At 50.9% G+C, this 17,500-nt stretch overlaps 1 pseudogene; it reads right to left on the bottom strand.

The window, feature by feature from the left end:
* Positions 1 to 17,268: 17,268 nt before the first annotated feature.
* Positions 17,269 to 17,500, bottom strand: part of LOC125773120 (large subunit ribosomal RNA) — a 3,594-nt pseudogene continuing 3,362 nt past the window's right edge.

Here is a 17,500-nt window from a genome sequence, read left to right as displayed (position 1 = left end):
TAAACCGATGTTGGGCTGCTCAACATCTTTCATGGTTACATCACTTGCACCAGAACCCACGGTGCCGATTTGGTAATATGTTGTACATTTACTCTCAAGATGTACGCTTCGGCCCCTTATTCAGGGGCTCAAGCTATTACCAGCAAGAACAATCCTCATCCAGACTTGAACTCGAAACACCCGCAGGCGAACGGTTTAACTAATAAGTGCACCAGTCTTGAATCCATGCGTCGGTGGAAACAATGCCGGCGTGTTGCATGTATTAGCTCTGAACTTAGCGAGTGATTGCCTTGCAGCTGTCATACTGAGCGTAGAATGTGATTATCGCTCACTTGAACCATGTTGAATGGCTCTTTGGTGTAGGGTAAGGCACCAATTTGTTGGGGCGTAACGGTCACCACCAACTTAAGACTTGCTTATAGGTATTTCAACGTTTTCAACTCTTAAATCGACCGTGTTTCATTATCATCTCTTCTTCTTATTAAATGCATCGAGTTCGTTCCATTGGGTAGTTCGCGTGGCGAACGGTTTGATGCAGCCCCCCGGGGGGGACCACGGCACTTTACACCGGGCATGGTGTATGCGCAACCTACAGATCACCAATATATTTGTGATCGATAATGCACACTTCTTACACGACTGACCAGTCGACAGCGCTGCCTTCCTATTATGCGTGTGTAAACCGATGTTGGGCTGCTCAACATCTTTCACGGTTACATCACTTGCACCCGAACCCATGGTGCCGATTTGGTAATATGTTGTACATGGTCTCAAGATGTACGCTTCGACCCCTTATTCAGGGGCTCAAGCTATTACCAGCAAGATCAATCCTCATCCAGACTTGAACTCGAAACACCCGGAGGCGAACGGTTTAACTAATAAGTGCACCAGTCTTGAATCCATGCGTCGGTGGAAACAATGCCGGCATGTTGCATGTATTAGCTCTGAACATAGCGAGTGATTGCCTTGCAGCTGTCGAACTGAGCGTAGAATGTGATTATCGCTCACTTGAAAGGGTCAAGCCCTTTCGAGTCGTCCGGTTTTTACGCCAGACGACTCGGTTCACCATCTTTCGGGAAGGGACCGTCTCGGTCGCAAGCTGCTCCGGTCCCCAAACAACCTGCGACAAATGATAGGAAATGCCGACATCAATACGTGTTCAGTTTGGTTTATCGCTCATAGGTCTTTTTGACCATCGATCCCTGATTATAACTCTCAATTAAACAGTCAGGAGAGTAAGGCATGCCCATCGATATCTCATCGACAGGCGATACCGCAAGAACGGCCAACGACACATCAGGTGATCGATTATTGCTACGACTTTTGCTTAATCGTTTCCACTCCTTAGAGAAAGAAACCCCCGGGGACCGTCTCGGTCGCAAGCTGCTCCGGTCCCTAAACAACCTGCGACAAATGATAGGAAATGCCGACATCAATATGTGTTCAGTTTGGTTTATCGCTCATTGGTCTGTTTGACCATCGATCCCTGTTTAAACTCTCAGTAATCCAGTCGGGAGAGTAAGGCATGCCCATCGATATCTCATCGACAGGCGATACCGCTTGAACGGCCAACGACACATCAGAGGATCGTATCTTGCTACAACTTTTGCTTAATCGTTTCTTCTCCTTGGAGAAAGAAACCCCCGGGGACCGTCTCGGCCGCAAGCTGCTCCGGTCCCTAAACAACCTGCGGCATCAAATGATAGGAAAAGCCGACATCAATACGTGTTCAGTTTGGTTTATCGCTCATTGGTCTTGTTTGACCATCGATCCCTGATTAATACTCTCAATTAGAAGGTCGGTAGAGTAAGGCATGCCCATCGATATCTCATCGACAGGCGATACCGCATGAACGGCCAACGACACATCAGAGGATCGTATCTTGCTACAACTCTTGCTTAATAGTTTCCACTCCTTGGAGAAAGAAACCCCCGGGGACCGTCTCGGCCGCAAGTTGCTCCGGTCCCTAAACAACCTGCGGCATCAAATGATAGGAAAAGCCGACATCAATACGTGTTCAGTTTGGTTTATCGCTCATAGGTCTGTTTGACCATCGATCCTAGAATTCAACTTTCGAGTAAGGCATGCCCGTCGATATCTCATCGATAGGCGATACCGGTAGAACGGCCAACGACACACATCTAGGATCGCATTTACTCTTCCTTGGATGGATAACCAATACCCTAGGACCGTTTCATCGCGAGCTGCTCCGGTCCTCAAACAACTCGCGAACCACCGATAGGATGATATTAGGAATGGCCGACTTTCATCCTTTAACTCTCAGTTCTGCTTACCAAAACATAGGTACTTGGACCTTAAAGACCACTATATGTTCCCCGATCGGGGGCAATCGGAACGTCTATCCATCATCAACATCGTTTCACTCATTCCGAACCACCAAATTGGACAGACAGTACCATATTCACCAACCGATTGCTTCAACTTCGCAAACTGTATGGTAAGTTCTACTAATTTCACATCTTACCATCGACTAATAGTGCATAAATCCACTTGGAAATCACTTTTCCTTGGTCCTCGGACCTTCTACGACAACGTCCAACAAATATCCGAAGTCGTTTCCCAACTTAGACCAAGCATTTCGTATCTTTACTTCTAATCGATTTTTTCTCTCATAATTGACGATCAAAATCTAAAAACCACATTTTGAGCCAGAAGCAGTCGTCCGATCGTCCTGGGGGTAGTCTCAATCGATTTAGAAGGGCCCAATTCATAAAGATACGTACTCAGTCAAATTCATGCTTCTGGCTCACCTACCCCCTATATAGAAAACGAAAGCGTACAGGCGTGGAAAACGTGCCATTTTTCTCCATCACGGACTTTTTTTTTCTCGTTGCACCGACTCTAGTAAAAAAGTGAAATTTTTTACTAGTTACCAACTTTTGCAAATTATCATCGGATATCACTTTTCATGGTCTATAGTAAGTTCTTATCACGTTTTAGTAGTTTTTGAAAAAAAAAATTTTTTGAACTTTTCAAAATTTTTCAAAACAAAGTTTTTGTAGGCGGTTTTGTGTATGGAGGGTTACTAGTCTCGGGGTCACTGTTTGACCAAAAAACCACTATATATCATTCGAAAGGTAATTTCAAGGGCTACAAAAAATTGTTCTACGGCACCCCCCTCCGACGTCTAGTATTCGAGTTATTGGCCAAAAACCATCACTTGAGCGATTTTTCGTTCAGGGTACCCGACTCTAGTAAAAAAGTGAAATTTTTCTCGATTGACCAAGTGTTGCAAATGACCATCGGATTTCACTTTTTATGGTCTATAGTGAGTTCTGATCACGATTTGGTACTTTTTGAAAAAATTTTTTTGACGCACTTTTCAAAATTTTGCAAAACCAAAACTTTTTAGGCGGTTTTGTGTATGGAGGGTTACTAGTCTCGGGGTCACTGTTTGACCAAAAAACCACTATATATCATTCGAAAGGTAATTTCAAGGGCTACAAAAAATTGTTCTACGGCACCCCCCTCCGACGTCTAGTATTCGAGTTATTGGCCAAAAACCGCAACTATAGCGGTTTTTCGTACAGGGTACCCGACTCTAGTAAAATGATGCGATTTTTACTAGTCTAGGAACTTTTTGGTCAAAAAATCAAGTATATGTCATTCGATAGATAATTTCAAGGGCTACCAAAAATTGTTCCACGACACCCCCCTGCGACGTCTAGTATTCGAGTTATTAGCCAAAAACCGCAACTTAAGCGGTTTTTCGTCCAGGGTACCCGACTCTAGTAAAATGATGCGATTTTTACTAGTCTAGGGAACTTTTTGGCCAAAAATCAAGTATATGTCATTCGATAGATAATTTCAAGGGCTACCAAAAATTGTTCCACGACACCCCCCTGCGACGTCTAGTATTCGAGTTATTAGCCAAAAACCGCAATTATAGCGGTTTTTCGTCCAGGGTACCCGACTCTAGTAAAATGATGCGATTTTTACTAGTCTAGGGAACTTTTTGGCCAAAAATCAAGTATATGTCATTCGATAGATAATTTCAAGGGCTACCAAAAATTGTTCCACGACACCCCCCTGCGACGTCTAGTATTCGAGTTATTAGCCAAAAACCGCAATTATAGCGGTTTTTCGTCCAGGGTACCCGACTCTAGTAAAATGATGCGATTTTTACTAGTCTAGGGAACTTTTTGGCCAAAAATCAAGTATATGTCATTCGATAGATAATTTCAAGGGCTACCAAAAATTGTTCCATGACACCCCCCTGCGACGTCTAGTATTCGAGTTATGGGCCAAAAACCATTCATACTTGAGCATTTTGCTCATTTTGCCTGTACGGGTACCGGGGACTAGTAAAATCAGGCCAATTTTACTAGAGTAGGGGTCCTTTTTGGTCAAAAAAACAACTTTTGCTCGTTCGATAGGGAATCGATAGGGCAACAAAAAATCGTTCTACGACCCCCCCTTCCGATGTCTAGTATTCGAGTTATGGGCCAAAAACAGTTTATAGCTAATTTTTCACTCGATTTTTCACCAAGTATCGCACATTACTCCGGTTCTATACATTGGATCGTCAATCTTTAAGATTTTATGGGTAGTTCCAACTGTTTGCTACATTTCATCCATACATCACCAACCGATTCAATGTCTGTGCTAGAAGTTATTAGAGGAATAAAAAAATTTACCCTTGGCTTTGGACCGTACAATTTTACCCATTTTTGGCCCATATTTGCCCCATAGCTCCGCCGGTATCCAAGATATGGCCACACTTTCTTCTGGCCATGGGTAGATGGCACTTGTGGCTAGATTTCTTCCATGCACCACTAATCGCTACCATGTCTGTGGCCGGAGCTATTCACGAAAGCGCCTCGCGCACTTGGTCGGATTTTTGGTCCAACTTGCACCATTTTTGGCCCATATTTGCCCCATAGCTCCGCCGGTATCCAAGATATGGCCACACTTTCTTCTGGCCATGGGTAGATGGCACTTGTGGCTAGATTTCTTCCATGCACCACTAATCGCTGCCATGTCTCTGGCCGGAGCTATTCGACGAACAACCATCGCATTTACCTAGGTACTTTTTCGGATTTTTGGTCCAACTTGCACCATTTTTGGCCCATATTTGCCCCATAGCTCCGCCGGTATCCAAGATATGGCCACACTTTCTTCTGGCCATGGGTAGATGGCACTTGTGGCTAGATTTCTTCCATGCACCACTAATCGCTACCATGTCTGTGGCCGGAGCTATTCACGAAAGCGCCTCGCGCACTTGGTCGGATTTTTGGTCCACCTGGCACCATTTTTGGCCCGTATTTGCCCCATAGCTCCGCCGGTATCCAAGATATGGCCACACTTTCTTCTGGCCATGGGTAGATGGCACTTGTGGCTAGATTTCTTCCATGCACCACTAATCGCTACCATGTCTGTGGCCGGAGCTATTCACGAAAGCGCCTCGCGCACTTGGTCGGATTTTTGGTCCAACTTGCACCATTTTTGGCCCATATTTGCCCCATAGCTCCGCCGGTATCCAAGATATGGCCACACTTTTTTCTGGCCATGGGTAGATGGCACTTGTGGCTAGATTTCTTCCATGCACCACTAATCGCTACCATGTCTGTGGCCGGAGCTATTCGACGAACAACCTGCGCATTCACCTTCTCGTTGCACTTCTTCGGGAATTTGGTGCAACCAAGTTTTCACTATAACTTGGTCATTTTCCGTCCATCGGACATGCGGTTTTGGGTGTCGATACTTGACACCGCACGCTACAATATGTTCCTCCACGACCATGTGGTCCGATGCTTCCAACAGGAGCTATTCGAGGAGTACCGATTTTTCACCATTAAAAATGCTCAATTTTGCACCAACTTTTGCCTATAACTCAGGCTGTATCGATCGGATCTTCAATCTTGAAAAAGTTTTGGATAGGTGGCACCAAATGCTACATTTCGTTCTTCCACGTCAACTTTGTCCGATGTCTAGCAAAAAAGTTATTCGCGAACCAAGTCCAGAACCCATGCAATGGCTGCCCTCATTGCATACATCACGGCGGTTAACTCTCGTTACTCTATACCGTGGACTTGGTACTTTTTCAGGCATTCGTTGCTACTTCTCGGTTCATGATATTCGTTTACGGTCTTCACTAGGGCATTTGGTACTGGGCTTCCCACTTTCTACTGATCGATCCATACTCACTTGCGTGCACCTAGCCTAGGAAGGTTTCCTATGGCTTCCCATCTTTCTACTGATCGATCCATACTCACTTGCGTGCACCTAGCCTAGGAAGGTTTCCTTGGGCTTCCCATCTTTCTACTGATCGATCCATACTCACTTGCGTGCACCTAGCCTAGGAAGGTTTCCTATGGCTTCCCATCTTTCTACTGATCGATCCATACTCACTTGCGTGCACCTAGCCTAGGAAGGTTTCCTTGGGCTTCCCATCTTTCTACTGATCGATCCATACTCACTTGCGTGCACCTAGCCTAGGAAGGTTTCCTATGGCTTCCCATCTTTCTACTGATCGATCCATACTCACTTGCGTGCACCTAGCCTAGGAAGGTTTCCTATGGCTTCCCATCTTTCTACTGATCGATCCATACTCACTTGCGTGCACCTAGCCTAGGAAGGTTTCCTTGGGCTTCCCATCTTTCTACTGATCGATCCATACTCACTTGCGTGCACCTAGCCTAGGAAGGTTTCCTTGGGCTTCCCATCTTTCTACTGATCGATCCATACTCACTTGCGTGCACCTAGCCTAGGAAGGTTTCCTTGGGCTTCCCATCTTTCTACTGATCGATCCATACTCACTTGCGTGCACCTAGCCTAGGAAGGTTTCCTATGGCTTCCCATCTTTCTACTGATCGATCCATACTCACTTGCGTGCACCTAGCCTAGGAAGGTTTCCTATGGCTTCCCATCTTTCTACTGATCGATCCATACTCACTTGCGTGCACCTAGCCTAGGAAGGTTTCCTATGGCTTCCCATCTTTCTACTGATCGATCCATACTCACTTGCGTGCACCTAGCCTAGGAAGGTTTCCTATGGCTTCCCATCTTTCTACTGATCGATCCATACTCACTTGCGTGCACCTAGCCTAGGAAGGTTTCCTATGGCTTCCCATCTTTCTACTGATCGATCCATACTCACTTGCGTGCACCTAGCCTAGGAAGGTTTCCTATGGCTTCCCATCTTTCTACTGATCGATCCATACTCACTTGCGTGCACCTAGCCTAGGAAGGTTTCCTATGGCTTCCCATCTTTCTACTGATCGATCCATACTCACTTGCGTGCACCTAGCCTAGGAAGGTTTCCTATGGCTTCCCATCTTTCTACTGATCGATCCATACTCACTTGCGTGCACCTAGCCTAGGAAGGTTTCCTTGGGCTTCCCATCTTTCTACTGATCGATCCATACTCACTTGCGTGCACCTAGCCTAGGAAGGTTTCCTTGGGCTTCCCATCTTTCTACTGATCGATCCATACTCACTTGCGTGCACCTAGCCTAGGAAGGTTTCCTATGGCTTCCCATCTTTCTACTGATCGATCCATACTCACTTGCGTGCACCTAGCCTAGGAAGGTTTCCTATGGCTTCCCATCTTTCTACTGATCGATCCATACTCACTTGCGTGCACCTAGCCTAGGAAGGTTTCCTATGGCTTCCCATCTTTCTACTGATCGATCCATACTCACTTGCGTGCACCTAGCCTAGGAAGGTTTCCCTTTGGTACCGACTTCCATCTACGCACTCGATATAACCTAGGTACTTGGTACCGATGATGGTTAACACTCAAGCATTTCTTGCATCCTGCGTGCAAGGTACCAATTTTCACTTCTTAGGTACGTTTATGGGCCCGCATTAATCCAATATCGCTCCGATGGCCTTTCGCATTATTTCATCCGATAGCCCTTGCCAAAAGCTACCAAAAGTTCCTCCACGGCCATGTGCTCCGACGCTTAGTTTAGGAAATATTCGAAAAAATTCAAAATAGGAAGCATTTTCTTATTGGAAAATCACCTTAAATCGATGGCCATTTTTTGGGCAAAAACTTTAACGTCTTCCCGACTTTGCGGGAATTGCGAATTTTAGGCACCCAGAGAAAATCTTTTACTTTAAGGGGGCGGCCGCGAAGTTGCCCGAAGTCTCGGACACAAAAATTCTCAAGTTCCCCACTCTAGTAAATCGCCCTATGAGTATCTCCTGGCCCGCGAGCTCTGCGAGCGGGCCAGCTTCGGCGATTTTTGCCTTTTCGCCTAGGCGGTTCTTCTACGAAATTGGTCCACAGCTTTTGCTCAGAAAGCTAGCATTTGTTGCAACAGTTAGGTGCTTGGTACCACATTTTGGTATCCATTTGGGCATTTGTTGCAACTACTCGGTACTTTGGCCCACATTTCGCTCTACTCGGGCCTCTATGGTGCTACTTGTCGGTACTTTTGGCCAACTTAGGCCAATTGGGTGCAACTTGTGGGTACTCTGTGGGTACTTTAGGGCATATTGTGTCTTTCGGGTGAACCTTCGCGATACTTCATGGGTACTGATGGCCAACTTAGGAACATTCAGTGCAACCTTTGGGCCTAAGGAAATTTGTCCAACTCTTTGGACTTAGAAAATTTTCTGGACTTAGAAAATTTTCTGGACTTGTAAAAATTTTCAAATGTTCAATTTGGCCCACATTTCGCTCTACTCGGGCCTCTATGGTGCTACTTGGCGGTACTTTTGGCCAACTTAGGCCAATTGGGTGCTCTTTGTGGGTACTCTATCGGTACTTTTGGCCATGTTAGGCCCATTCGGTGCTATATGTGGGTGCTCTATCGGTACTTTTGGCCATGTTAGGCCCACTCGGTGCTATTTGTGGGTACTCTATCGGTACTTTTGGCCAACTTAGGCCCATGGGGTGCTCTTTGTGGGTACTCTATCGGTACTTTTGGCCATGTTAGGCCCACTCGGTGCTATTTGTGGGTACTCTATCGGTACTTTTGGCCATGTTAGGCCCACTCGGTGCTATTTGTGGGTACTCTATCGGTACTTTTGGCCAACTTAGGCCAATTGGGTGCTATTTGTGGGTACTCTATCGGTACTTTTGGCCAACATAGGCCAATTGGGTGCTACTTGTGGGTGCTCTATCGGTACTTTTGGCCAACTTAGGCCAACTGGGTGCTATTTGTGGGTACTCTATCGGTACTTTTGGCCAACTTAGGCCAACTCAGTGCTTCTTGTGGGTGCTCTATCGGTACTTTTGGCCAACTTAGGCCAACTCAGTGCTTCTTGTGGGTACTCTATCGGTACTTTTGGCCAACTTAGGCCCATTCGGTGCTATTTGTGGGTACTCTATCGGTACTTTTGGCCAACTTAGGCCAACTCAGTGCTACTTGTGGGTACTCTATCGGTACTTTTGGCCAACTTAGGCCAATTGGGTGCTCTTTGTGGGTGCTCTATCGGTACTTTGGGACATATTATGTCCTTCGGGTGAACCTTCTCGATACCTCATGGGTACTTGTGGCCAACTTAGGAAAATTCAGTGCAACCTATGGGCCTTTGGAAATTGTTCCAACACTTTGGACTTAGAAAATTTTCTGGACTTAGAAAATTTTTTGGACTTAGAAAAATTTTCAACTTCTGTATCTTCTTCATCATGTTCCATTTTGTGGGACTTAGAAAATTTTCTGGACTTAGAAAATTTTTTGGACTTAGGAAATTTTTCAACACTTGTAAAATTTTTGTTCCTTCTTTGAAGAAGAATACTTTCCACTATTAGCTTCTTTCTCTTTTTCTTCTTAGTTGTCTTCTTATTTTCGGTCCGAGAGCGCCGACACTTGTAAAATTATCTAAGTCCGAAGACTTTTGGAATGAACCAAAAGTCAACGAACACAATACATCAACCCTATCAACATCAAGTGGCAACCCGAAGGAAGCGCAGCGGCCAGCCCATGTACAACGCGAAGTTGTAGCATGCAACCAACCAACCGCTAACCTCCAACGGCACTCAATGTATTCGTTACACATGGGCGCACCTGCACCACACTGTCGTGACCATCCAACGAGCCGTCGGTTCGGTCGTGTGTTACAAGCACCCCATCACATAGGCATAGAGTCACCACACAGTGTTCTTCAACACTCTCGTCACATGGTGCAAGTCACGGTACGCACCACCAATGTGCACTGGTTGGCCAATTCCAGCACACACGGGGCGCGCACGCGCAAGCACTAACCACCAAGCATGGGTCGCCTGAGAGGATCGATGCGAACGCATCTCTACAACTTGAAGCTCCCAGCCTGTAGTCCCGTCGTTTGCGGGCGGTCGTAGGTGTCGAAACTAGTGATATCCACAGTCGGCAAGCTCGTCCACCGGTGTTCCCAACATGTATGGTACTAACACGTGCAGCGCGAACCCGCCCTTTGCGGCCTAGTAGTAAGCGGGGATGAGACGCCAGTGTGCCAATGGACAGCACGGACGGTTCTCGGAGGGTTGTTAGGCCCGCTAGCTTACGACCACCTAATGGGTATAAGAAGCGCTATCAGCTCGGATTGGATACGACCTTAGAGGCGTTCAGGCATAATCCAGCGGACGTAGCGTCATACCATAGTCCGTTCGAACTAGTATTGAGCCAGTGGTCCGTACCTGTGGTTCCTCTCGTACTGCACAGGAATTCCGTTAAGATAGCGACAAACAATGCACACCAGTAGGGTAAAACTAACCTGTCTCACGACGGTCTAAACCCAGCTCACGTTCCCTTGAAAGGGTGAACAATCCTACGCTTGGTAAATTTTGCTTTACAATGATAGGAAGAGCCGACATCGAAGGATCAAAAAGCCACGTCGCTATGAACGCTTGGCGGCCACAAGCCAGTTATCCCTGTGTGTGCGTAGCTGTCAAGCCAGCAGTTTAGACGTGCTTTGTGTCGCTCCGTATTTTTTGCAAAAATATTGTGCAAAAGTGTTTATAAATAGCGGAACAATAGTCGAAAAGGGCGAATTGAGTGTCATTCTTAGCGAATATTGAAAAAGGAAATCGTTTTACTTCAATTTACTGCGCTAAAACTCAGTTTAAAGTGTCCCCATACACTTTGTATGGGGAACTTCAGTGGCGAATAAATATCGAAATACCGTGTTAGAACATTGGAAAAGTGGTAAAACACATGCTAGGGAGCATAAACTATCGTTTTCCAGCGACGTAAAGTGCTTTTAAAAAGAGATAAACAGTAAAAACTCGACGTGAAAGTGCGTGCAACAGCGTGGTACGGTGGCGTCAGGTGTGTCGTCGCGTGTGTTTGTGTCATCAACAACACCACGAAGCGTTTTCGAGCAGTGAGGACAACAACCCAACGTAAAAGCTCCCTTTTTATGACGACAGCGCCACCCGTGGCGGGTTCCGCAACTTCCAGCGAAGACAGCAACCACCTTCTCTTCGACGTCTGCAGCGCCACCAGTGACCGGTAGCGGTAGCGCTTAGCCGGGACACCAGCGTTACGAAGCGTTACGGTGCTATAAAACTCGATGCGAATTGCATACCTTTCCGGCGCTTAGCGGTCAGAGAGTGAGAACGCGCAGCCGGAGACCGGGAACGCTTAGCAGGAGACCGGGAACGGTTCTTTGGCTCCGAATCCTTCCCCGGGAACGCCAAAACGAGAGACTTCAACGCGTCAGCAGGCGACGAACCCGTTTTTTGGTGTTTTCTTGAATCTCTTGCGGAATTTATTAAAAATTCTTATTCTTGCGGTTTTCTCTTGCGAAATTGTTTTTAATAAAGGAAAAAGTGGGAGTTTTTTATTCTTGCGATCCGCGGACGGGAAATCTGCCAAAGGGGCTCTAGCGACGGACGGTCGTTACCTTGGCAGATGTTGAAGGGAATATTCCCTTGTTCCGTCTGAACGATTCGTGCAGGCGGTTTTTTGTGAAAGGAGCGGAGAATGGAGGGGCGGGTGCTTCGTTCCGGGGTGCGGTCGTCGTCCACGCCTCGGAAGCGGTCCGATACCCCTTCCCCTTTACCGGAGACACCACGGCCGGCCGGACCAACGGTGGCGGTTCCGTCCGAGGCTGATAATTCCGAGGAGGAGGACGATGCGGAATTTTCCGACGCCTCTCTTCTCGAGCAGACGGTGGTGCCGCCAGTGGTAGCGGCAGGGGAGATGTCTTCAACCGTGGCTCCCCACGACGATGGCGAAGCGTCGGTGCTGGCTTTCCAGCACAAGATGCTGGAGAACTTCGCCAAACAGATCGAGTCGCTGACGGAAGAGCTGCGACTTAGCCGGGAACGTGAAGTGGCCCTGAAGTGTACGCTGGAAGCGCTTCAAGAGGGCATGCGTTCCTTGACGGCGCTTCATTCCTCGGCACAGCCTGTTGGTCAGGGCAGTGCCAGGACAAAACGCAGCCGGCAGCAGCGCAACCGTGCGAAGAAAGCTTCGCAACTGCAGCAGCAGCAGCAGCAGCAGCAGCAGCAGCAGCGGCAGCAGCAGCAGCAGCGGCAGCAGCAACAACAACAGCGGCAGCAGCAGCAGCAGCAGCAGCAGCAGCAGCGCAGCCAGCCACAGCCGCAGCGACGGACGGTCGCAGTGTCGGCTAATGGCCAGCAGCAGCAGCAGCAGCAGCAACCGCAACGTCAGCAGCAGCGGCAACAGCAGCAGATGTCCTGGGCTACGGTCGTGAGCGGTCGGAAGAGCCGATCGCAACGTTCGACTCAGCAGCAGCAGCAACCGCAGCAGGTGGGCCAGCCGTACCGGCCACCTCAGATGCGCCAGCAGCAGCAGCAGAGTCAGCAGCAACAACATCAGCAGCATCGTGCCCAGTCTAAGGGGCGTCCTCCGCGTCCTGACCGCATTGCGGTGGTCCCAGGTTCGGACAAAACCTGGACAGAGATGTACGTGAAGCTGCGTACATCTCAGGAGCTGCAGGACGTCAGGGCGGACATCGGCATGGGGCGCCGGACCGTGCAAGGTCATCTGCTTGTACCGTTGCGGAAGAACGTCGATAGCGCGGAGCTGGCTCGCCGGATCCAGCTAGCGCTAGGTGAGGACGGCGAGGCACGAGTGGTGACGGAGATGGGTGAGCTTCTCATCACCAACGTCGACTCTCTGGCCCAAGAGAGTGACGTGAAGCTTGCCATTGAGGAGAAGCTGGGAGCAGCGGCTGGCATCACTCACGTCGAGCTTTGGGAGCTCCGTGATGGCACCAAGCGAGCGCGAGTTCGACTTCCACTGGCCAAGGCACGGAGTCTCATTGGTCAGAAGCTGACACTCTGCCAATGTGTCAGCGGGATCCGTGAAGTGCCGAAGAAGCCGCTCGACCGTCAGCGTTGCTTCCGTTGCCTGCTGATGGGGCACCTGGCGCGGGACTGCCGCTCTTCAACTGACCGGACGGGTCAGTGTTTGCAGTGTGGCGAGGTAGGCCACCGCGTTAGTCAATGCACGTCGGCAGCTAAGTGCATTGTCTGCCAGGGGCCCCATCGAGTGGGCCACTCATCGTGCCGACAAGGTCAACAGTGTCGGGTGTAGTGAGGGTGATGCAGGTCAACCTGGGTGGTGGACGCACTGCTCAGGATCTGGCCCTGCAAACAGCCCGCACTAAGCGGGTCGACGTGCTGCTGCTGTCAGAGGTGTACCGACCTCCAGAGGGCAGCGGAAACTGGACGGTGGATTCGTCGGGGAGAGCAGCTGTGGTGGCGACCGGCCACCTTCCGATCCAGCGGGTCTGGCGCTGTGCCATGCCCGGGTTGGCTGCTGCGCAGATTGGAGGGGTGGTCTTCATCAGCTGTTACGCCCCTCCACGTCTCAACGCCGGCGAGTTCGAGCAACTTCTGGAGGCGGTGGAGTTGGAGGCCCAACCCCACCCTCGCATCGTCCTGGCAGGCGATTTCAACGCCTGGAATGAGGAGTGGGGTAGCCAACGTACCACCCGGCGCGGTGAAGAGCTGCTCGATACAATTCGGCAGCTTGGGCTTGTGGTCCTGAACCAAGGATCGGTCCCGACGTTCGTGGGCAACGGAGTCGCCACTCCCAGTGTCGTGGATGTGTCTTTCGCGAGCGCATCCATTGCTCGTCCAGACACTTGGGAGGTGGCAGCGAACACCACTTCGTGCCACTATACGGCGTCGGACCACCGGTACATTTTCTTCACCGTGGGGCCTCCAACTCTTGACCAGCAGCGACGACAACAGCAGCAGCACCAGCAGCAGCAGCACCAGCAGCAGCAGCACCTGCAGCAGCAGCATCGTCACCTGAACGGGAGGCAGCAGCGACAACAGCAGCAGCATCGCCAGCGGGGACAGGGGTCCTCTTCGTCGTCTACCACGTTTCGGCACGCTGGCCGTAGATGGAAGACGACGCAGTTTTCGGTGGAGGCATTCGCAGCCGCACTCCAGACGGCCGGTTTTCCGGAACGAGCCGTCAGCCAGGAGGGGATGGTCGACGCCATGCTAGATGCATGCGACGACACGATGGAGCGCGTCACCATGTCGCATCGTGACCCCCATCGAGACCTCTTCTGGTGGACTCCGGAGATCTTGCGTCTTCGGGAGGAGTGTTCGACCGTGCATGAGCGGATGCTTCGTACCACCGACCTGCAGGAGCGCAGCATTGTGGCTGCACATCATCGGTCGGCGAGGAGAGCTGTCGAGAAGGCTGTCCGGGCCAGCAAGCGAGCGCAGCTCGATGAGCTGATTCAACAGGCGGAAACCAACGAGTTTGGGGCCGGTTATCGGGTGGTCATGTCTCGTCTTCGTGGCTGCTTCGTGCCACCTGAGACTGACCGTGTCGTGTTGGAGCGGATAGCCAACGATCTGTTCCCGACACATCCGCCTGTTGACTGGCCGGACGCTGAATCATCGAGCGTCGACACCGAGGAGCGGAGTTCTTCGTTGACCCCTGTCACCGTGGGCGAGCTGTTGTCCATCGTGGGATCGATGGCGAACCGGAAAGCGCCTGGACTGGACGGTATCCCCAACGCGGCGGTTAAGACGGCCATTAGGAAGTACCCGGAGGTTTTCGTCCGTTTGTACCAGGACTGCCTGGACCGGGGTGCGTTTCCAGCGCCCTGGAAGAGGCAACGACTGGTACTGCTGCCAAAGCCTGGCAAGCCTCCCGGGGAAAGCTCCTCCTACCGGCCGCTGTGCATGCTCGACGCACTCGGCAAGGTGTTGGAGCGCCTAATTCTTAACCGCCTCAACGAGTTCCTGGAGGAACCGGATGCGGAACGGCTGTCGGACGGGCAGTACGGTTTCCGGCGAGGCAGATCCACCATCAGTGCGATCCAGCGCGTTGTCGAAGCGGGCAGGACGGCCATGTCCTTTCGCCGCACCAACGCCCGAGACAAGCGCTGCCTGATGGTGGTGGCACTTGATATCCGCAACGCCTTTAACTCTGCGCCCTGGCAAGCCATCGCCAACGCGCTGAGGGACAAGGGGGTACCGTCATCGCTGCAGCAGATACTGAGGAGCTATTTCGAGGACCGGCGGCTGGTTATCGACACCAGCGAGGGCCCTGTCGAGCGGAACATCAGTGCGGGCGTTCCACAGGGTTCCATTTTGGGACCCACGCTTTGGAACGTGCTGTACGACGGGGTCCTGGGTGTCCAGTTGCCTGAGGGGGCCGAGGTTATTGGCTACGCTGATGACCTTGTCGTCTTGGTCCCTGCAACGACACCCCAAGCCGCTTCCTCGACTGCTGAACGAGCCATCGCGGTAATCATGGACTGGTTGGACCGGAACCGTCTCTCGTTGGCGCCAGAGAAGACGGAAATGACGCTCATCTCCACCCTGAAGCGTCATCCGGTCGTCAGCATCAACATCGGAGGTGTGGTCGTGCAATCCCAGCGCTCCATCCGTTATCTTGGAGTTTGGTTGCACGACCACCTGTCATGGTTGCCGCACGTTCAGCAGGCTGCAGCGAAGGCCATGAAGGTCGCGGAAGCCGTCACGCGCCTCATGCCGAACCACAGTGGACCGAAGTCGTCGCGTGCCCGACTGCTGGCGGCCGTAGCGGACTCCATCCTGCGTTACGGGGCCCCAGTTTGGTCGGAGGGGCTGCAGCTGCGCCAATGTCGTAGATTGGTGCAGCGGGTGCAGAGGACAACGGCCATTCGTGTTTGTCGGGCTTTCCGGACGGTGAGGGGTGAGACGGCCGTGCTGCTGGCCGGTCTCATTCCAATATGCCTGCAGATAGAGGAGGACAGCAGGGTCCATCAACGGCTGAACGATCCAGTCAACGAGATCCCCAGGTCTGGCGTTCGGGAGCTGGAGCGTGACCGGACGTTTGAACAGTGGCAGCAGCGGTGGGACGCGGATGCTGCCAGCGAAGACGCCAGTCGGTACACTCGGTGGACGCATCGAGTGCTACCCGACGTGAGGGCATGGCAGTCACGGAAGCATGGAGACGTGACGTTCCAGTTGGCGCAGGTATTGTCTGGCCACGGATTTTTCCGTGACTACCTGTGCCGGATGGGCTTCACGTCGTCCCCGGACTGCCCCAGATGTCCTGGCGTTGCCGAGACGGCGGAACACGTCGTATTTTGCTGTCCGCGTTTTGCCGCTGAACGGGAGGTGCTGTTCGAGGCGGGGAGATCGAACCAGATCACCCCCGAGGGCTTCGAGGCAGCCTTGCTTGAGAGCCCGGAGAGGTGGAGCGGCATCTGCGAGTTCGTCGCACGGATAACCGACGAGCTGCAAGATGGCTGGAATGCGGAAAGGGAGGAGTTAGCCGCGCAGGACCAGCTGTTAGCCGCACGCCTCCCCGACAACTCGGTGGCTGTCGCTCGCAACCAGCGCCGGAATGTTGCGAGGAATGCAGCTCGAGCAAGAGCAAGGGAGTTGCAGCGTGGTGGGCGGCCCCCATCACCACCTCCGTCGCCTACTACAGCTGCGCGTCGTGCGGCCATTCGCGAACGAGTCGCGAGGTTCAGGGAGAGGCGAAGGTCCGTGGCCTCCCTGGCATGGCTGCATGGCGAGGAAGGAGGATCCTCCAGTGAGGATGAAAACGGGTATCCATCCACCGTTGAGTCACCGGCCAGCGGTACTCAAACGGGAGGCCTCTCTGCTGCGGAGGCTGCCGCGGCATTAGAGGCCGAAACATCGTCCCGTTAAAGGTATAGGAGTCCGAGACCGTCGGGGACTTATAGATAATTTGAAGGCCCAACGTGGGCGCATCACTGAGAATTTTAAAAAAATATAACATGAGTAGATAATCATAAATACACGCGCAGGTGCATTTGCACGGATCAGTGTTGCCTAGATAGGCAATAGGACACCTAGTTTTAAGTAATCCCTCGCGGGAATAGGAACTCGGTGGGCGAGTAGGGGTTTTATTATTGAATTGTATGTATTCCCTTGAATAAAAACCTCTACAATTATCTAAAAAAAAAAAAGCCAGTTATCCCTGTGGTAACTTTTCTGACACCTCTTGCTAAAAACTCGTTATACCAAAAGGATCGTAAGGCCAAGCTTTCGCTGTCCCGGCGTGTACTGAACGTTAGGATCAAACCAGCTTTTGTCCTTATGCTCAACGGGTGGTTTCTGTCCACTCTGAGCTGACCTTTGGACACC

This window comes from Anopheles funestus (assembly GCF_943734845.2).
Source record: "Anopheles funestus chromosome X unlocalized genomic scaffold, idAnoFuneDA-416_04 X_unloc_22, whole genome shotgun sequence".
Taxonomy (NCBI): Eukaryota; Metazoa; Arthropoda; class Insecta; order Diptera; family Culicidae; genus Anopheles; species Anopheles funestus.
The sequence above is the reverse complement of the archived record's forward strand: the minus strand, read 5'-3'. Positions and strand labels throughout refer to the sequence as shown.